The sequence below is a fragment of the Melospiza melodia genome, chromosome 3, assembly GCF_035770615.1.
Source record: "Melospiza melodia melodia isolate bMelMel2 chromosome 3, bMelMel2.pri, whole genome shotgun sequence".
Taxonomy (NCBI): domain Eukaryota; kingdom Metazoa; phylum Chordata; class Aves; order Passeriformes; family Passerellidae; genus Melospiza; species Melospiza melodia.
The window spans coordinates 118,661,471-118,684,359 of NC_086196.1; positions in this window are offsets into that span (position 1 = coordinate 118,661,471).

Below are 22,889 nucleotides of genomic sequence, written 5' to 3' on the forward strand. Positions count from 1 at the left end.
ACTCCCAGAATTTTCCAAGCTTGGTTGTTGTCTGCTCATGCTGCTGAGGGATGAGATACTGAGAATGGAGGCCCTTCTGGCCTTTTTCTGAAGGCTTAGCTCAGACAATGTTTTTCATTAAGGAAATGGGATTCCCCATCCCACATACCAGCTGATGGGTAGCAGAGCTACCCTCTCACTGCCTGGGGTATGTCTCTGACCCACCTCAAGGGAAGTGAGCACTTAAACTTGTGTTCCTGTGATGCCAAGTATGTGCAAGCTTTCACTGTAAATTCTCTGACACTCATATTGGTTTTGTGGTTTTCCTGTGAGCTGCCTAAGAAGCTCGCAGGTACACAAGGTGACCACTTGTTATTAGTGGTCACCAGACTCTACTTGCTTTCAAGATAACTTTTCTCTGTATTCATTTTGAAAATCTTCCTCAGGGTTTTAGCTCAAAACAAACCTTCAAGCAACATGCTAGTTGTTGTGTTGTAAGAGTGATATACTGTCAGGACAAGGGGAGATGTTTCCTTGAACTCTTTATATTTGAGCAATCTATCAGTCCCCCAGGGAAGATGAGACCCTTGTGCATGACTAGTCTATCAGGGCTCTGTTCTGTGGACCCCACTAAATAGCAACTGTGTCGCAGGGTGGTTTGACCAATAATTCAGGGTCACACACTGACACTGTCCCCACTCTTTGTGGGTTTATTATCAGTTTTGTCAAGCATGTCATCCCCTGCCAACAGCTGCCAGCACCCTTGAAGGACTCAAGCTCACACTTTATGGAATAGTGTGTTTATTATCAAACACACTGGTAATAGAAGGCTGTGACAAGGTAAGGTTCAGAGATTGCCATCAGTAGTATACTGACTGCAAAAATGAATCTGAAGCAATATATAGACAAGCTCTAATCACCAATGAAAACTTGCTGAGGATAATCATTTGGTGAACATAAAATAAGGTTCTTACCCAACTGGCATCCCTATGGGGACAAGACAAGTTCAGCCCATCAATGGATCCTGGAAGTTGCAATGGAGTCTTCTCTAACCTTCCCCCTATTTAATTTATATTTATATTATTTTTGTTGTGGGAGGAGAAAATGTAAAGTTACAGTTTCATGTTTAGGTGGATTTTGAGTGACTTTGCTCATTAGCTTATGCAGGGCATGAAAAGTACTATGTATTTTTGAGTTAATGAAGCGCAGTTCAGCTTTTGATTACCATCTGGATAATTCCTTTGGCTTAGTTCCCCTTAGCTTAATTATTATCAACAGAGCATAACTCCTATACTGCTCCCTCCTTTGTTTCATATGTGCATTGATTTCAACAGAGCATGACTGCAGCACCTTTGTGTCACTCCATCCTTTGTTTCAGGGCTCCTTGGAGTGACACACCCACCTTCCTCAGTGTTCCTGCTTCAAAGGTGTGCAGGCAGTTTGTACCTGGTGAACTATAGCCAATACATGCACTCCTTGCTGAACTTTGTTTTTCAGTTTCCCCATATATTATGTATATATTTGTGTGTCTATATATATGCTTTTTCCCTCCAATGCTATTAGTCAGATACTTGGGTATGCTTAGGGTAAGAAGTAAGAGCTGTAATTCTGAGTTGTTGGTGCCTGAGTGGTGAACCAGGGGATTAATCATCTTGGTGGTTTTGTGCCCCAGGTTGCTGAGGATGAGCACAACCCCATATGGACTTCTTGAGGAGAGGCCCCAACAAAACAGGCTTTGTGCTATACAACAACATATCAAATAAAAATATCAAAGTAGGCCTGTTTAAAGCCAGAAGTTTCTCAATAAAGAAATATGTCTGAAATTATCATAATCTTATTTTTTAAGAGGCCTGGGTAAAATGACCATTAGAGTTGATAGGTCTAGATATTATGCTGCTAGAAAGTATGTACTTAAAAGTAAATGGTTGCAAATGATGCTTTTTATATAAAAATATTTGGGGGTGCTGGATTGTGAATAGAAATCATTTGTCAGCTTCATTATTAAAGCAATATCCAATGTTGCTATCTGGTGAAACAAAAAGTATCATTGGAGAGAGATAACGCTGTGTTTCTTTTTTTTGTAAGTAAGTGCTGCAATGGTGGTGGTAAATTCAGCCAGGGTATTTTGTGTAGTTTTAAAAGGATCCTTTAATGCTTTTATTCCTGTCTATTGGTTCACTCTACAAATGGCAGCTAAAATATTTTCACAACTGCAGATGAGCCGAGGGCATATGCCATGGATTCTCTCAGGCAGGAAAAATCACAGCATGTGGCAGCATAAATATGACATTGAACATTTACTGGTTGTTCAGAGACCCATGATAAACCCAGAGCAGACATATAAATCTTCCTTCTTCATTTAAGACTATTCCTAAATAATGTAGTCTTGCCTTCTAAGTTAAATGCATGGGGTGATTTTTTGGTTTTATTTTTGAGGGGAGGGGGAAGGAGCAACTAATTTACAGAAGAGTAAAAGAGCTAACTGTCTCGAATTTTTAATTTGTGGCTGTTATCTTTGGGGTGGTTAAATCTTCTGGGATGCAGTATTCCTACACTTAGGCATAGGATGCTATAAAACATGAGGCTTTGAAACTGATCATGTGTACACAAATACAGTCCCTTTTTCACTGCTCAATATTAAAAATAAAAATCTCATAAAGCATGAGACAGAAAACTCAATCAAGTTTTTAAAGTGTACTTTAAAACTCCTATGAATATGAATACTTTTCTACCAGTAATAAAAGTCTAAAATGAAGAGGTATGAACTAGAGTAACTGATTTTGAATGAATATACTGACACCTCAAATTCAGCAGAAGAAAATTAAAGGGAGCCCAGAGAAAGCAGGGAACTAAGCTTAAAATAAATTCTTTTCATTGGCATTCATTGGGGAATATGCCCAACCATAAAACCTTCCTTTATAGGAGGCAAGTCTGAGGAAGTGTCTCAATATAAAAAGACACCAGAGAGGTTTAGAAAATTCAGTGGAAAAGGAAGAATCAAACTGATGGCATCAGGCAGCATGAGCCAAGCACATACCTGTTGAGCTCAGGGTTAAGTTTGTTGAGCAATTAGTCGTAGCTTCCACCTTATTGTTTAAAATTATATTTCCTGTTGGATGGTTCAGGAGTGGCAAATGTAACAGCAGTTTTTATCAAAGGGTTGCAGAGAGAATTCAAGGAACTGCAGAGCCGTACCTCTGACTTTTGTGTTGGACAAATTCGTAGAAGCTGTTACAAATGACAGAAAAGAGTAGAGAGTGCTGAAATACAGCATAGAGGAGAAGGGTCAAAGCAGATTTTGTAGACGGAAGTCATCCTTCACAAATCTATTCTAACTCTGTGAAAAATATTGTGTAAGGGTGATGCAGTTAATAAAAAATTAAAAAAAAAAGACTTTCCATGCTATTTTTAACTGTAGAGTCTTGATGATATTAAGGCGTCACAGATTAATAATTGGCTAAATGAAAGAAGCCACGGGGTAGGAGTAAATGATCCCTATTTCACAATAGAGAGGAGTATGCACAGCTCCAGCCTCTGTTCTGTTTAGTGTATTCATTAATGATCTGAGAAAGGCATAAGTGATGTGGTGATGACTGCTGCTTGATCAGACAAAATATTTCAGAATAACCAAAAGTCAGACCAACTGCAAAGAGCACTAGTAGAATTTATTATTAACTGACTGTAAAATAGAAATGGCAGAGGAAGTCTAGGGCTCAGATATTTTAAATAATGCACCTGGGAAAAACAGTCTCAAATATATGTATGAAATTATAATTTCCCTATTAGCTATGTGAATTTGAAGTTATTATACATAATTTCCAGGAAAAATCATTATAATGATTATTATTAACTGAAAAGCAAATGAGATGTTAGAAGTTATAAGGAAAGGAATAGAAGATAAAATATCTCTTCGTCACTGTTACATATATGGAGTGTTGAACAGAGAGCTCGTTTCTAATCCCTTAGTTTCAAGATGATGTAGAAAAGATAGAGGAGGACAACAAGGTTAACCAGAAGTTTGAAATGGCTTCTGCACATGGGGAGATTAAGTGAGTTATAGCTTTTAGCCTGGGAAAGAGACTACTGAGATGTATATGGTGCAGATCAGCTGGAGGTGATCATTCCCTGCCTCTTCCAGCCTGTGCAGTATGGACAGTGTAACGGTGCTATTAGACATCTGGCCCAAAACAAACAGGAGGAAATACTTTTCCACACAGCCTGTAATAGAGCTCAGGAGCTCATTGCTACTGGATGTGTCAGATGTAAAAGTAGAAATGCAAATTGGATGGATCTGGAGAATCAAGGCCATTGAGAATAAACTCTGGCACAGAGCAGCCTCAAACACCTGCTTGCTGGGAATATCAGCTGGAGTCAGCTGGGCTCTGTGTGTGCCATGTTCCTGGTAGGAGCATCTGCTGATAGCCACAGCCAGACACTGGCTACAGGAATGCACGGACCTTTGGTTTGACCAAAGTATCTTAAAATATTTATGCTTATAGCCATTCCATCAGATATATGGAGTTAATGCTGTTCTTCACTATTGAAAGAGTGATCAAAGGCTGGGCTGTGTCAGAGGACTCAGGTGGCTCCTGTGACTCAAAACCTTCTACTAGGTTGTGGCAGGAGGTTGTGGCTCTGTTGAGCTGAGCCCTGCGTTCAGGCTTCCCCAGCACTTCTGCTCTGTCACTCTCCTGGACTTTCTTTTTCCCTCCCAAGCCTTGATTTTCTTCAAAGATGGGCTTTAAGTTTTGTTCTTTGTAAGGAGTATAAGTACAAGGTGATGCCTTGAGGAGGCACATGAACACGATTCCGGTATATCTGTGTGTTGGTCTCGTAGCAAAATACCTTGTGGTGCTTCCTGGCATGCAGTGAGCAGTGCAAGCTCTCCTGTCAGGATCTTTCTCTGCCTGCTTGCTGTGGAGGAAGGAAAGGTGCCCACTAATGAGACATGTGATTCATTATGGCATGAAACAGACTAACTAGGGCTCCTTTGTAAATAACTTCTGGTCGTGTTTTCTGTCAGACAGGTGGAAGCTCCTTATTTGTATGCAATAATGACATGTGCTTATCAAAGAGTGATAATGCAAGGAACAAACAAATGACATTTCCAGTATTAATATGTAAATTACATGCTAAGAAGAAATGATCAAGCACTCCTGAAATACAGCAGCAAGCACTAATTGCATTCCTTGCCCTTCAATATGCTGTGCACTCTAGATAGCTCTGTTCCCTAAATGAGCATTTAAAGCTTTAATTTTTTCTGCTTCTTCATGCCTAAAGATTTCAGATACATTTTTCTCCCAAATTTGTTGCACTGTTTGCATACTGCTTTAATGTACTTCACAGAAAGGTGATGTTACCAAAGGTTTGCTAGAACAGCCTTTGTGTGCTCTGATTCCCTAGAAATGTCTGTAAATTATTCCTAGCTTGGAAACACCAGGCAGAGTGCTGAGGTGGATTTCTGTGTGAGAAACCATTGCAACTAACCCTTTTTTGCAAACATATCCAGCCCCATCTTGAAAATTGATTGGGGATTTTTGTTTTGTTCCTAGTACATTTTTTCTGGAAATCTGTTCCAGAACTTCAGTCTCCAGATGGCTGGAAATCTCATTTCTTAGTAACCATTTCTTTCATATGTCAGCACTAACATATGAAATTGGAAAGGTTTTCTCTTGTATTTTCTCCTTGAAGCATTTGTAGTACAGCTGCACCCTCTATCTGGATGTGGCACCGTTGCTTTTCTTGAGCTGAATAAGTAATTTTGTAATAGTGTAATAAGATGACTCCCCATTTTTCCAGTGTTCTAGCCCCTATTCTCTAAACATGGGATAGTCTGAGTTTATTCCTTTAACATTGGCTGTTAGGAAATGTATGTGTTGTGTGAACTGGAGCCTTCCTTACCAGAACTTAACCCAACAATGCTGCTCCTGCACTGTCTGTGCATAAGAAGTAGGATGACTATGAATCCTATGAAGATTATGGAGACTTGTACAAAATATCTTTTCAGATCAAGCGCGACTGAAAAGATGCTGGTAGAATAGGAAAGAATACCTCAATATTCAAAATACCCTGCATGTAGAGTATCCAAAGATGAACTGGAAGAACCTATGTAGGAAAATTCAGGTTCATCCTTTTTCCTGTCCAAGGGATTTATGCAAGCCCAGACTGTGGCCACCCATCACAGTGCTGTTTTGGGTGACTCATGACTGGGAATGTGCAGTATTCTTTTTCCTTACTGTAGCTGTGAGGAAGGATTACAAGGGGGAAAGATTGACATCCTCTTCTAGCAGCTACTTTTGTTGGCAGAAGGAGTGAATTGCAAATGATTTCCAAGTTCCTGTATTCGTTTGCCTGGCCATTGCATTCACTAAGGAGAACTGGTAGATACTGGCAAAGGAAGGGCCTGGTGTGTGAGACTAGTCAGAAATTTCCCTTGAATAGAGAGGGAAATTTATATCGAAGCTTCATTTATGTTTTTACATGATACCCTGCTGTATTTATTGTTGGAAGTGGTATAAATTAGTTTAAGAGACCAGATTCCTACATGCAAGTAATAATGGCAATTTGGCAATGGCTAGAAGCAATTCCTACATGTAAGACATCTGAAATGCTACATCAACCTTCACTTTCTGAAAATGTGAGGTACTATTTGTTCTCACCTGCAGCAGGCACAGCGTTGCTATGTGGTAGTAGCAGCTATTCAGAGAAGTAGATTGGACACATCTGGTTTAAGGTAGTTTTAAAGCTCCTTCAAGCTCAGTCACCTCATCTGTACTCATTGCACTTGTATTTGCTCTCATAATTTCTTAAAGATGGCTTTTACACTGAGACATTAATAATTTCCTTTTGCTTTAAAGTCCTGCTTCTGAATGTAGCAGTGAGGTGTTAGAAGGAGCTGGGGAGAGTGTTTTATTCATCAAGAAACTAAAGGGAGACTTGAGGTGATGTCCCTGCCTCTGATGAAATTCAGTCCCTTATCTGGAAGCTCTTAAATCATCCCTGGCAGAGGTGAAATTATAAAAATAATTCTGAAGAACAAAAGTTCTTGCCCTTGGAATACACTGCATTGCACCAAATGGTAGGTGTTTATTGCCTTTTTTTTTCTTGTAGGGAGTCTAGGTGGATGCTTCAGTTTCCTTTAGATTTCTTTCATCCGTTTTTGCAAGCTGATAACCAGAGTGGTGACTGGTAAACCCCAGAGATTGGCTGCGGACACCCTGGGTTTATCCCAGTTTCAGGGGCTTTGGGGAACTCAGCCTTGGCTTGCCATTCACCACCTCTGAAGGGGTCTGATGGTCTTCCTCCTCCTGATATAAAGAGGTGGAAACTGACACAATCAGGTAAATTTGTTCATAGAACAGAGGCAGTTTATTGGTTTGGGGGTTTTTTGGCAGTGAAAGCAATACTTAAGATGTGCTGAAGGTGAATTATGGGCATAAGGATATATGGAAAGGGTGCTAGCTAGAAGGACACTGACATCTGCCTCTATGTAGATTATTAAAAAAAACAAACACCCAGACTCTAGGAGACAGCAAAGAAAGGATGAAGGTGGTGATTCTATGCCATTATATTAAATAGGGACCTAATTCATTCTGGATGGATAGATTTCTGCACCGATAATGTTATTTTGAAACAATTTCTGTTGTTTTTAGCAATTTTCCAGGACATATTTTGGAATATCCCTTGGTTTGATTTGTTCTGGAGTCATGTCAAGTATGGTTTAATGAGCTTGTTTAAATTCTGGTCAGGAGTTTTTCCCCTCTATTATAAGAGAGTATTTGAACTCTTCTATTATGCAAAATATTTAGAGTGTGTGTGTGAAAACTTAGAGTTGGTCTGCAGTTCAGCAACAGTAGTAAATAGTTTACTGGTTTAAATTTTGTGTGTCACTGGACACAGAAAGGGGCTTTTGGGTGGCTTATGGCTCACGTGTCCAAGGTACCAGCTCAGATTTTAGTCAGGAAGATGAGACCCATTTTAAAGAAAATCAACAACTTAGCCAGGAGGCTTGGCTGCAAATACATCATATGGTTCAAGAAGCAAGTAGACAACTAGAATAACTCAATTTCTATCGTTTTAATATAGTTTAGATCATCAACTTGATGCAGCGGTTCCTTTTTTTATTTTTCTTTGAGTATATTGCAATGATTTCTGCCACGTCGTTTTGATAATGGTTTCCAGAATACCACAAATTGCTTGGAACAGGAGCTGAGAATGACAATGACAATGTCTCAGCCACAGCAGCTACTACTGTCCTCTGAGCAGCTGCTCAGTCTTGGGGACAACTGAGGGGTACTAATAAAAAAGCCATTTTACTGTGTACGCCCAATTAATTTGCCTGATTTCCACAACATGACAAGTAATCCTCACCTTAACATCAGTTCTGAGACAGGGTAAGATGTTGAGAGGCAGCAAAGGTTTTAGCACAATCTAGCATGCAGTATGGAGTTCTCTTTAGCATAACTTAGCTTTACAAATTGGCTGTCTCTGACCTTGATACTCTCTCATATGGACTGTTATCACCATTCACTGATAATGGTGAATTTTGAGAGTACTCCTTGTATCTGATAAGGGAAATGCTATATGGGAATCTGAGTGAGGGCAGTAGGGAACAGACGTGTCTCCTCTAGGTGACAGCTTCCTGCTATCTGGACAGCGTGAAACTCACCTTTTTTTTTTTTTTTTTTTTTTTTTTTTTTTTTTTGCCCAAGACATTATGGAATTCAGATTTGTTCAGGGAACTTCTGCATAGGATGAAAGCATTGCATCAGCTTTACCTGCCTCCTGCTTGCTGCTTTGTGGCCCTCATTTCTATAGGTGCTGGAAATCCCTGGATACCAGGGTGGCTTTGGAAGGGGTGAGAAGGGAGGCTGCTCTGATGTGTATGAGGGTGGGAGAAGGGCTGTTCCAAAGACTTTCTAAATCTCTACTGCAACCCCTAAACTATACACATTTCAGCTTCACTTGGCTGCTTTTGTTAAAAAACTGCCACTGATGTAGCATTCAGCTGGATGTGACACTTTTAAAGAGCTTTCAGGTGAGGAGGGAAAGCAGTATTGTGTACAGAACTGCCACCAGGAGTCTACCAAGCCTGAAGTCATAATGGGGCTGAGGCTGTGCTGCTCTGTCCTAAAGGAGATGTGTTCATGCACAGGAGAAAAGCCATTGGCAGCTTCCTAAGGAAGCATGGGAAGCTGGACATCCAAAAGGAGAAGTTTGCAGCTTGACTGCAGTAGGCTCCATGCAGGGAGTAGCCTGTGGAATACTGCTCTGCACTTGTGAGTGAGCTGGGAGCTTGTGTCATCAACAGAACTGCTCTCAAAGACACTGGTGACTTTATTGGAGTCCCATATGCACATGGGGCCACTTGTGTGAAAGATTTCTGTCCCAAATGTGATAATGAGCTGATATTTCATTATTGTTTATGTTTAATTTTTCCATGCACCAGTGTTTCTGGTTGAAGTAATCAAGCCAGATAATGAAACTGAGACCTGGGACCCTGGTCTGTGTCCCAGAACAGTGGCCTGGACGAGGTCATGGCAGCAAAATTCCATCAGATTTCAAAGAGGGCTGGCTTTCATCCACAGCAATAAACTATCCTTATCCCTAGCCCTAATAGACTAAAACCATTTTTAGCTTAATTTGTCATGCTTTACCTTTCACTTTATTATCAAACATCTTTCATATTGTAAGCAATTCTACAATGTATATAGAGGTAGTAAAACAAGCAGTGATTCTGTAACTCCTAAAATTCACTTAGAATGATGACATATCACTCTAAGTTCTCTTTTGTGTGGCTTCCAAGGAGGGAAAAAGCATTAAAAGTTTTGTGTTTGAACATTTTCCTTAAAGAGAGCTTCTCTGACAGATGTAAACTCTTATTTGATCCTGCTATCTCATTTTTTCAAATAATGGGATTCCAAACATTTAGGGGAACTAATTCAAATCACTTAAAACCAAAATATTCTCCTCATCAGATACTAAAAGCTTTCTTAAGGTAATTTTGCCTTGTCTACTTTTGTTTTCTAAGGCTTAAAAACGTAAATAAAGTGTGAATCATTTTGTGTGTGGCAGCTCTGTTGTAGGAAGGTCCAGATAATTTTTCTGAGAATGGAGAGAGTATGTGTGGAGGGGCAAGGCAAGTATGTGTGTGTGTGTGTGTATATATATATATATATATACACACGTATACATACATATAGGGCAGGGCTTTGTAAAGAATATAAAAAAAGAATATAACAAGTTTAAAGAGGAAGGAGACAGTAAAGGAGGAAAGAAGGTGGGAATGAAAGCACAAGATGATATAAGTTAACTGTAGGCACAGCAGGGTGTTTATGAGTCATTACAAAACACCTTTAATAAGAGGTGTGGGTCGTCCCTGACTGCTGTTAACGTGTGAGGATCTTTACCTGGCTGATAGATGTCGCAGCAGAGGTAGGTCTTGAGGAGAGACTTAAAAGAGAAGATTTCTATCAGATCTTTTTCAAAGGTTCATTTTCTCCTCTACATCAGTTGGAGTTCCCAGAGCTGAATCATTAATAAGCATTTTTTCTGATGAAGTTCAGAGACCCACAGCACTGAGAGTGGGATAAAAGTAAAGCTTGAGAGATTTGCCATGTACACAAGCCCACAAGGGCTCACTCTTCCAATAGCTGCCTCATGTTTTCTGGAGAACTGTTGTGCATTAATGAGTCATGGCCATGCAGTATAATTCCCCTGCTCAGCATGTTCTTGGGGTGTTTTCCAGGATAACATAAGGCAAACTGCAGTCATGGGAGTGTCCTGAGGAGGTTGGTGCTGCCAGTCCTGACAAGCAGAACTGGTGTGAGTCCTGCAGCAAATCACCAAGTCTGGATCCATGGCAAAGCTTTTAAGTACTTCAAATGGAAAACACCATTTGGCTAAGCCTGATTTCTTAGGTCTGTAAAAACCCTTTCATACATGTATGCTGTTCTTACAGGACTGTATCTCAAGAAGAAAAGTTGATTTAGTTCAGTCTCCAAATCCCTGTTAAAACTTTGACTTTTATGTCAAGGTAGTAAATTTTAGTTAGAGATGGATGGAAAAGGCAGGAGTTTCTTTTAAAATTGATTTCTTTCTTTTAAATAGGGTTTGTGTTTTTAATCTCATATGCAGGATCTCATCTGTACAGCTTTAGGGATCAGAGTTTTGCAGGTAAATATCTACGGAACTTGCTGAGGATGGTACAAGGCAGGTGCCTACCTATCACTGAGGACACGGATTATAAGTAACACTGTTACATGACTTGTGAGGGTTCCTCAGGGTGAGAGAGATAGATGAGAATCTTGCTTCATGATCAGAAGGCTGGATTTATTAATTTATGATATATAATACATTTAGACTATGCTAATAGGAATAGAGAGACAAGTTCAGAAGCTGCTAAGCTAAGAATAGAATAAGAATCCAAAAACAAGAGAACTCTCTGTGAATCTGTCCCTGAGCTTGGTCCTGTGATTAGCCCTTAATTGTAAACATGGAACATGAGCCAATCACAGGTGCACCTGCTACATTCCACAGCAGCCGATAACAATTGTTTACATTTTTCTTCTGGGGCCTCAGCTTCCCAGAAGAGGAAAATCCTAAAAGAAAGGATTTTTATGAAAAGATGTCTGTGACATAACACATTCCTTCCTTTCTGTGGACAAAGGATCTACTTGGGCTCACATCTAGCCTTTTATACCTTAACCTATGTCTGCTCATGCTGCTGAAGGAAAGATTTAGGGACAACTTTTTTATCACCACAGCAATCATGCCGTGAAAGTGGGGACCTTTCCTTACACTCCCTGCCTCCATAGGAGGAGAGATTGAGTTCAACATTTCCAAGAGGAAAGGGAACTCTTACATTTGAGCATGGCCTACCAGGACTCACTGAGAAAGAAGATTGCTCCTCTGCTGTAAAATATTAGTTAGACCAGTCCAGACTTGTGCCTTGAAATTGAGTCTGCTGAAAGCTTAATGTGGTACAGATTTTGGCACTAGTTTGGCCCATTTCTGGCTAGGGTGGTTCTCTGGTTCACATGTTATTCAAAGATCCAGCTAGGTGAGATTGATCTTAAAGTGATAATAAAATGTTATGTAGATAGATTAACTTCATACAGGCCAGCAGACAGGCACTAACTGAAGCTAGACTTGAGTCAGTCATTTCCTAGTCCTCCAAAGTCTTCCTCTTTCTTCTTATTCAAGAGCAACTACAGTCAAGCATGGTGCCATAGAGAGAAACTCTGGAGCACCATAGCCCAGGGAGGCAATGATTCTACTCACACTGTGAGCAGTGGTAGCATTCAAACACACATTTATCATAGAATCATGGAGTGGTTTGGGTTGGAAGGGACCTTAAAGATCACCCAGTTCCAACCCCCTTGCCATGGGCAGGGACACCTCCCACTAGACCAGGTTGCTAAAAGCCCCATCCAACCTGGCCTTGAACACTTCCAGGGTTGGTGCACATCCTGTACAGAAAGTCCATTACCTCAACTGAATGCATGTTCATAAAAGCTGCTTGTTACTTTCTTTACTCATATTAGTTTATTGGTAAATAAAAGCAACAGCTCTCTGTTTTCTTCTTCCATGGAACAGCTGAAGGAGAGATGTTATTTAAATGGCAAGTGTCTTTTTTTTTTTCCTGCTTTGTGAGCTTCAGAAGTTTCCTGATAATCATTTAGATGAAAATTGTGCTAACAGATGAGTGACAAGAGAACTTGGGCATAAGGCATCTAATGTGCCTGTGACTCCCATTCTCACTCTCAGCAAATGTGTTTCAGACCATTTGTGGGCTGGAAGACACAGAGTTTTGTGTTCAGGCTGCTGGAAAGCAGAGTCCTGCTGTCATTTCCAAAGAATATGGCGGTGGTTTTTTTTTCCCCATTAAATAAAGCGCTTTTACCTCTTTTATTCCTAATCTCTATCAAAACTCTATCTCTTTGAATTCTTTCTGAATAATTTCATATGTCATCCCACTTCATTGTTTGTCTACCCCCCCTTCCCCCACTCATTTATTCCCTGAAAATAACAGGTGTGTCCAACTTCTGGTTCAAATACAGGTTTTATTTTCTTTATTTTTTGCTTTCTTTCTGAGCAAATATGAAATATGAAAACATTCTGCATTGTCTGGTGATCAGCTGTCCACAATCCTGCTAACACTGGCCCCAAATGTTTTGATTTCACAAGCTGATTTCGTCCAAGTTTGTCAGAAATGTAAAGATAAGAAAAATAATAACCACCTATGAAAATAATAAACCTCTATGTGAAAATAGCTGGTCAGGTAGAGGAGGCAGAGGGTTCATGCCCTATCAGGGCAGAAGCTGATGTGAAATCATGTTGCTTAAACATCAGAGTCCAGAGAGTCAGCAGTGGCTTGAGATGCAGATCTTCAGGACACCATATTTCATCATCTCTGCTGCTTATAGAGCAAGGGATTTAATTTGTCTCTCCTGAGAGAAACATTGAACTGCTCTTCTTTACTCCCAGGTGTTATTGGTGCATTTGAGTATTTTCTTTCTTTCTTTCTTTCTCGAACTGTCAGTTATGATTAATTTAGGTTTTGTTGATGCTGCTCATTGCATAGAAAACTTCTGACTGTGACATCTACAATGTGGAGTCTGTCACCTGATTTTTCTTTCCTGTTTTTATGTCTGTTCAGGTATCAGAGAGGAAATAATGGCTGTACTCCCAAGAGGGAAAATGACCACTAATGGATTAGGTTGTATCAAATGGATTGTGAGAATGAGATAACAAGCCATAACAGGGCTGAAGTACCCAACACCAACCACAATAAACCTGAAATTTATTGGCAGCAGAAATGAAAGTCATAACCCAGAGAGGAAGGTAAAATTATATAGACTCAAATTTACTATGGAATAATAGTCCCATTCCTTCTTACGTTTTCTCTCAGTGAAGAAATAAACCTTTAACATCACATATTTTTCAAAACATCATTTGAAGATAAAAATAAGTGATTTTGTTGATATAATGTCTATTTCCACTGAGAGCTCTTGCAAAAGAGATCAAGTAGATACCATCTTTCTGGAAAACTCAGATTAAAATCTACTGTCTGCCAGTGCCTTCCAAATGGAAGAATGTGTTAAAGAGTAAGACCTGTTTTATTCCTTTAGAAGTAAGTGAAGATAGTGATGAATTTACATGCTTACTTTAATAGGGTCCCTAACTTGTGCTTTGGAAAAAGGTGGCAGTTAAGCTTTACTGTATCAGAGTTATGGGGATATATTTCTTTGGTTCTCACTGGACAAAATTTCAGCTTTCATGGTGTCAGACTCAGTAAGACCAATAACAAATAATATCTAAAATTTTCATAAAGTTTTGAGGCTTTAAAATTCTACAGTAATTGCTTTCTTCTGTCTTGAGATATTCACAGTAAGTTTGTGGCACCTGGCAATGATTCAGCAAGGGAAGGGTGACTTCTTCTGCACAACAACTTATTAATGAGCTGAGTTTATCTTTTGCTCAGATGTTTGACTTCTCTCATGTAGTATTTTTGTAGATGACCTTTTTCAGCAAATTTCAGGAGATCAAAATAGAGGTAGGAAAAAGGGAATATGTTAGTGGAAGGAAATATGAATAACATGGTTAAAGTTGGTAAGAAAAAAACAGATGGAAGTTTTCCTTTGAATTCTGGAATTTTATTTATTTTGCAGAAAACTCATTTTGGAGAAGAAAGATAGTGCCATGTCAAAATATCACATTGCAAGTTGTCTCCACCTGTGACTTCTATGTCCATTGAACCACACTATTCAAAACTCAGCTGTCAGAGGAAAAAAAAAGCTGAGCAATAGGTGGGAGTGAGTATTTTCAAGTTTTAAAAATGTTTGTTTTGGTTACAGAGCAAAATTAAAATCTCAAAAATATTTGGGATTACAAATCTTTAGAGCACACAACTCAGTTGAAAGCATGGTTTTGCTTAAATTTTAAAGCAAAGTACTTTGAACACAGAAATTTTAACTTTTTTCCTCAAATAATACCTAACAACAATTTTTAGCAAGTCAAGGTGGGAATTGTTAATTGAAAAATTTCTCACCTGCTCCAAAAAGAAGTCTTAGATGGCTTTGATTGCATCTGTGAACAGCATTCTCTGAAACAGCGACTTGTGCTCTCTGCTCTTCCTTTCATCTTCATGAGAATGGCTACTGCATGCTCAGAGCTTCAGACAGCCAGCACTGCCACTTTTAAGAAAAAACAACCAAATTAACTGCATAATTTATCAAGAAATTTTTAAAAATTCAAGACCAAATTTTTGAAGAATGTTTTGGCTCATGGCCTCTCTATTATGAAGTTTGTTTTATATGAGATTGAATACAATTTAAACTATTTGCAGACGAGGCAATAAAAAATTCTGGATTACTCAGGACTCTGCATAGCCAGGCATGTTTCCTTCTTACATGCTCCTTGACAGTTCTGTTATCAACTGATAATTGCCAGCTCTGCTGTCATGTATCTATCTAATTATTGGTTATTTCACATCATCATGAGCCAACTTCCCCTGTCCTAGTGCTGCCCAAAGGTGGAACAAAAAGGCAGGCTCACACTTTTTTTTGTTCTCCTTGGAAAAAAGAAAAAGGAATTATCTCTGGAATAAGAGTGACAGGATCAAGCAATATTATAATGGTCACAGTCAAAGCAGAACCACTGAATGTGTCATATTGTCAGTGTGCACTCTCTGAAATCTGTCTAGCTTTAGAGCTGAAATAAATCCACCAGTAAAATAACATCTTATACCTTAAAAACTTTTCTGGCTGTTAGTACCCCAGAGGAAATTTTTCATCTCAATTTAATCAATAATATCAAACTGATATTAGAGTTTACCAACTGCTGTATGTGCTTCCTATAGCTATTCTGAAGACTTTGTGACTGGGGGAGAAACAACAATATATTAAATCTGTATAACCACCGTGTTGATGTGAGCATTAGTTGATACCACATATATATATTAACACTTCTTTATTGATATAACTGTCTCTGCCTGAGCAGACCACAGTAATTTAGTTAATTTAGTGTAGCTATCAAGGCAGCTGAATGAAGGGAGAAAAGTAAATGCTAGTCACAGAGAAGGGGAGGTAATTTCTGTCACTCCTTTGAAAAGTGTCTTTTCCAATCAACAGCAGATTTCTGTGAACAGAGTAGAACAGAGGTTCTTACAAAACCTACAAAAAATGAAATGTCATTTTTATGGATAATGATGCTATTTGCTCTAGAGAATTATACTTTTACAAGAGCTGGTTCAGAACTTGCTGGTGTTGTCTCCATCAACCTTACATTTCTTGGCATCAAAGATGTCAACTGAGTCCTATAAAGTAAATATTTAAGGATCATGGGAATCATCCCTTCAAAATTTTGCATAAGCTTTTTTCAGTGGCATCTTTTTTGTCAGGATGTGCTTGCGGTACAAGAGAGGAATGATTTTCCCATTGGAAACAAGGAAGCCTTAAATTATTTTATTTCATTCTGCCCTTGATAGAGCACAATGTATTTTAGGCTTTGTGTAGGCTACATTTTTACTCCCTGGGAGCACCCAGACCCACAAAAAAAGAAACAGCATTGCACTAATTCAGTTTTCTTGTTTCCTTTCAAGTTTCAGCATCGTGACTGGGCTTGAGCATCTGGATCTGCCTGTTTGCACTTCTGCCAGGGGACCAACTCCCACATGCTCTTCCTTCTCTCACCCCTGCCTGCGTCCTCCTTAGCCCAACCCAGAAGTCACTTTTCTTGAGAAATGGGCAAGCTGTCAGCATCTCCCCATGCTTCCAGGACAATTTGCCATCCCTCGTTGCTCTCAGAGGTGGGTGACACCTGCTGTCCTCAATGGGCTGGTCAGAAAGCAGCAGGCAGAACTGACTCCAGGGAGGCTGGAGCTGTCCCTGTGCTGCGTGGGGAACACACACACATGCCTGGCTGTGCAGGAGGACTGATGGGAGGTGGTGGGTGGTGGAGCAGAGCCAGGGCCACCCATGGCCAACCTGCTCAGCTGAGATGGGCTGTAAAACCTTGCACAGCCAGTGAACATTGGCAGAGAAAGTCAAAGGCTTCCAACTGCCATGGCTGCTCTCTTTCTGGAAGAAAAAGTTATAAAGTACAGCTGTGCTTTGAGAATGACTTATTGTTGCCCTGTTTCTCTGCCTGGGAAAGGCATTTTGTTTCTCTGCCTTTAATAAAAGTATTCCTTGGGAGGCCATTTGTTTCCTTTCTACCGGTGGGGACAGTTTGTTCCCTGAGTCCTTTGCTCTGCTCATTGCATCAGGATAATTTTCCCTGGTTTCTGGGTGAGGACTTTTGCTGCTCTAGCAGTGATTTACTTTAAATGTGAACCCACCTATTGCCGTGTCCACTCAGGTCCTGGCAGAATGGTGAAGGAATGGCACAGTGTGGTGCCCAGTGTTTATCCAGTGCCTGTTTAAGAGGTGATGGTCAGTGTGGACTTCCAGACTCACCCAGACTCAAAGTGACAGCTGGAAGGAGAAAAACCTGGTATCCTTCTACCAAACTGAGGATGGCAGTCTATGCTAGGGAACATATCTGAGAGACAACCAGACCCAAAACCTTTGAAGGTGAGGTTTCTCTTGTGCCTAGTCGTGCTTTACCTGCTGAAAGACTTTCAATGAAACAGTTAAAAAGAGTATGTTAATGCCTTTTCACAGTGTGACAGAGATTTAAAGCACAGATTTTATTTTTTTTTAATAAACAGAATGTTGTTGAATTTCTACCAAAGTCTCTAACCCTGCTTAGAATTTCAAAACCAGCTTTGGACTGGAAAAAATAAATCCAACAAGGAAGGAAAATATTCAAATCCTCCCCACACCCCCCTAATAAAAGGAAAGAGGAAAAAAGTGATATGTCACTTTAATATTAAAGTTAAAAGGCTTGAGAGAGAGCAGAACTTTGCAGAAGAGAAAATGATGGGGGTGACAAATCTTTAAAGAAGAGAAAATGGAGTACTATTTTTAAAATTCTTCTATTCTTTTCAGATTGTGGCATTTTATAGAGCCTTACAGATTACAAAGCAGCTGCTTCCCCTGAGCCTCACAATGCTTTCTCCACACACCACTGGGCTGGGTTTTTTTTCTTTCCTTTTTGTGTCACATTGATCTTCCCTTGTTGTGCTGTCTCTAACATGCCATTAGGTGCCTCTGGCTGCCAATAGTGAGGAATATCAGGTTCTTGTGAGTAAACTGCCATTAGGCTCTTCTTGACATGACTTAAAACATTAAAGTTTGTGTTTACTCTTTGAAGATATTTTGAGAGGTTAGGATTACCTTGTTACTGTTTTTACTACTTGTACTGAAGGAGTTTCTAGGGGCCCTGATCCAGATCTATTGTACTGGAATTGCACAAATGGAAATTAAAAGGCAGGCCCTGTCTCCCAGAACTTGCATTCGAATGAGTGAGACATAAAAAAGGGAATTATAATCCCCAATTTAAAGCAGAAAGTTTTTCACTGCTGCACAGAAAAAGAAAAAGTACTATAAGTTCCAGATAGAAATAATATGGGCAAAGGAGAATTATATTACGCCTATCCTAAAAACCCCACCTTCTTACAAGCTTTAAGGTGAAATGATGTGTTAAGGCAATAAAACAAGATACCCACAGTGGCTAACATGTGCAAAGAGTTCATTAGTCATACGAACCAGCTTGGTAGCTCTCATTCATTCTTAAGATGTTGGTTGCTGTCCGTGGTACCCAAAAATCGATATTACTAGCTCACCTCTTTTCAGGGGTACACCAGGAAAGCTCATGCTGCCCAATGCACTGCAAAGTAACTTCTGTGAATACGTGCAAAACAGCTTTATTGTCCCTCCCTTGGATCCTGCCTCAAAATACCCCTCTGTGTCTGTAATTTCTGCCAAGCCCTGATGAGGATGTGCCGCTGGTGTGTGGATGCTGTTGTCTGTCTCACCAATCAATACTGTCTGGTGGATTCCTATCTGCCTGTAAGGACCTGTTGGCTCTTGCTAAGTTTGTGGGTGGCCAGGACAGCACTTCCAACATGTAGAGCTCTTCACACAACAGAAACCTAGTAAATGTTGGTTTTCTAGGTTCTGAAGTAATACAAATTACTTCACACAACAGAAACCTAGTAAATGTTGGTTTTCTAGGTTCTGAAGTAATACAAACAATAATAACAAATAATAATAATAATAAGCATTGAGAAATCTTTCTTTGCATCTCCATGCTTGTGTGCTCAAATACCCTTCCCCTGCCCCTGATTTCTGCCACCCTGGAACATGCTTAACAAAGCTTGCCATGTGTGGGAGCAATTTGCAGCCACTGATATTAAGGATGCCTGTACTTAATAATTGAACAGAATTAGCATAATGCTTGACTCATTGAATTTCTGTGGGGAAACAGTAACCTCCAGCGGTCATTGAAAGTCCAGTCATGTTCTAACAGACTTCAGTGAGTACAGTATTAGGTCTGTTTTAATTTATATCTGGCTTTAAAATTTTCCTTGAAGCCCTAAATTATACATTCATAACCAATTTCTCATAGAACACATAGATGCTAGAACTGTGCTCTTCAAAAGGTTTCTTTTGCCTTGGTTATTTACCTTTGCCAAGGGCCTTGAGATTCAGAAAAAAAAATCCCTGTGAAAATGAAAAGTAATACCAATTTTTAGTGAAAAGTGAAAACTTTTTTAAGGAAACAGTACAATCCATACAGTCAAGTCTGAACTTGACTTAGGAATGTCATCTAAATGCTAGATGAATAGATCCTTTTAAAGTGGGGGACATCCTTCAGTTAGAGGTAGGGCTAAGACAACTTTCTTATGCATTGTAATTTGTTTAGAGGTTAGGGTCTGAAGTGAGACCTGCATTCAGGAATGCTCTAATTTGACCAGTCAGCAATCATAGGGAACAGGGGTGGAAGACACCTTGGGATGACTCTTATCCTGTGTCCTTCAAGGCTGGGCTATCTCTGGTGAAACTGTCTCACCCCTCAGCTTCCTTCAGGCTGCCTTCCCACAGGAGAGGGAAAGGGAAGGTCAGGAAGGTTTTGTGTTCCCTTGTGGTTCCTTCTTGTATTAAAGACCCTGACTGTTTCTGGCATGGTCCTGGAGCTGCTGTGTGTTGCTGATAGTGGAAGGCTTGCAGGAGCTGGCACAACTATTCCCTTTCCTTCAGGGAAATTACTGCCTGAGAGCTCAGAGCCTAAATCTTCAGAGTGCTACCTGCTGTTGCAACACAATAATCTGAACTAGCACAGCATAATTAGCTTTTCTGTGACTGTGTTTTCAAGGGGTTGAGGTTATGAATCTGACTTGTGTGGGGTCACATGTACTCCTTCAAAGTTTTTAATGTTGTTTGTCCACAAGGTGAGGTAAATTGTTGTCATCTCAATTTGAGAACTGAGGACCATGCAAGTGCATGTGTTTATATTTATGCTCCTGGTCAGGCACTGTCTGTGTAACTACTGCAAACTGCTCAGAGCTTAGAGCTGGCCCAATCTGTCAAACTGGGAATCAAATATATTAATTCCTTCTGCAATTCAGCTGGAATTGCACTCTCAGGTGGCTGGAAAGGCACAGGGAGAGCCAGCAGAGAGAGATCTTGTTTGATGGCAGATAGCCAGGATGCCTGCTCTGTCTGTGCCTTTCCAGGCAGAACACTCTGTTGCCTTGTTCCCACCTCCTGCACGGACAGTCATCCTCTCCTGCTTTTTGAGAGCAGTCAAGCTCTTCCCTAAGTCCACAGGCTCGTCCTTGTTGCTGGCACACCCCGTTCACCCACCACGGCAGAAGGCACTCGGGTGTGCCTCTGCTGTGAATCTGAACTCTGCTCCTGCTGGAGACACCACCTGGACTGAGGGCTTGCATGACAATGAGGTGGTGCTTAGCTGAGGCAGGAACATGAAAACACCAACAAAATTAAATTTAAGAGCAGATAGCAGATGAAAGAAAGAAAAAAAAGAGAAAGGTAGCAAGCTGTGATTAATATGGGAAATAGGTAACAAACAGGAAAGTTAAAACATGAGTAATTAAAAAAGACCACAGGCAGCCCAGTCAACATTTTATTTATGCCACAACTGGTTGTGCTCAGGGAGAAAGCAAAGTTGAAACAGATGAATTATGAGTGCTGATCTCTCAGTCCTGCTTTCTTTCAATTAAGGATTACTTCTTATCTTTATTTTTTCTAATGAAGACTGCAAACCCCGATTAGGGATTTACAGTTTCCCTTGATTTTTGTTGTTTTTCTTGTCTTTTTTTCTCTATGGCATTGTGATACTTAACATCTTTGCCTCTCCTTGAATGGGTCACTTGCAGGAAAATTACAATACATGCCTGTCTGAAGTACCAGTGAATTGAACACTCAGAAGACAGTAAGTGATGTTCTTCTTAAATGCAGGCTATGGGTCAAAGAAAGCAAAAAAAAAAATTTGGTGAGATTCATGGGATAGGTGAGGTCATATTCCAGATTTTAGACTAGTGTCAACAAGAGTGGATGTATGGCTTAATTACATTGGGGTTTTTTTTCCATAAATGTGTAGCTCTCATTTGCTTTTTAAATATAATAATTCCTATGTCATCTGGCAAGAAATTTAGGTTTTAATTCAGCAAAGATGGGATTCAGGTTCCATGTTACTAGATGCTACATGAACCCTGGAAATATGCCTTCATATAGGTGGTCTTTTCCTAAATGATATACATTGGAAACAGGCCATTGTGGAACAAAAACTTGGCACAGTTGTAAGCACTGTACATGGTAGTTGCAAATGGGAAGTAAGATCTAAGAATCAGCCTTTCTATACTGTAAATAGCACCAGTCTCCTCCAAGACTGATCTGGAGATGTTCTGAGACAAACTGATTGTATTGATGTCCTGAGAAGATTCCCTGACACTGTCCATGGAACCTGATAACAGGAGTAGTTACAAAGCTGAGTGTGAAAATCTCCTCAGACTATTACAGGAATCCTATAAGTTTATTGAAGTCCTACTCCCTCTCTCTCTCTTTCTCTTTTAAAAATTACTGCCTTCAGAATTTAATTTCTGTATATTAATGGCATATGTGGAAATGATGGAAAATCAATATGGTATTTCTGGATACAAAGGCATACATAAATATTACTTTCTCCACAATTAGGAAAGATTTATGTTTATTCAGCCCCTGCTTCATCTTTCTGCTCTCTGCACAGTCCAATGGTAGCATAAATAATATTTAAACAATGCACTGACTCACTTTCATCCATGTCTCTTGTTAGTTAAATTATTAATAAACACTTGGTGGAAAACTGATTTCAACTAAATTTAGCAGTAGGCAGTGCATACATTTTTATCTGATTTAGCTTTTTAGGGCTCCCTTTACAGTCAGTGTGGGGAAAAGCAATCCCAAGGAGTGATGCACATCATGAGTTTTAGGTTCATTGCTTAAATGAGATGAACTATGCCCTAAGACACTCATCTTCCTCCAGCAAGATCTGTTGCAGATGTCTTAATTTGTAGACATGAACTTTACCCTTTGTTCAGATAGTGTAATTTCTATGAGCACCTGGATCATTCCTTATAATCATGTCTAGCCTGAGGGAGCTGAAGGCACTACTCTCCTGTGGCATGAAGTACTGCTGGGAGTGATCTCCCTTCATGAGCACTCACTGGCTGATAAAATAGCCACTATTTTTTATGAGTGTCCTGGGTTGCTTTTGTGAAGGCATCTCATTCTGCTCCTGCTGTGTTAAATATCTATCAGATTCAGTCTTTCAAAAAAAGAAAAAATGACGGAAGCATGCTCAATGCCATGACTCAGGTTTCCCTCCTGTGGGAAAGGGGTTTGAGAAGCTCTGGCTGGGCAGAAGCAGGAACAGCACCTCAGGCACTGAGTAGACTGCAGTAGATAGGAGGGTGCCTTGTGATGGTAAATGTGTCCAGGATTAAGCCAGAGCAGAGAGGGGAT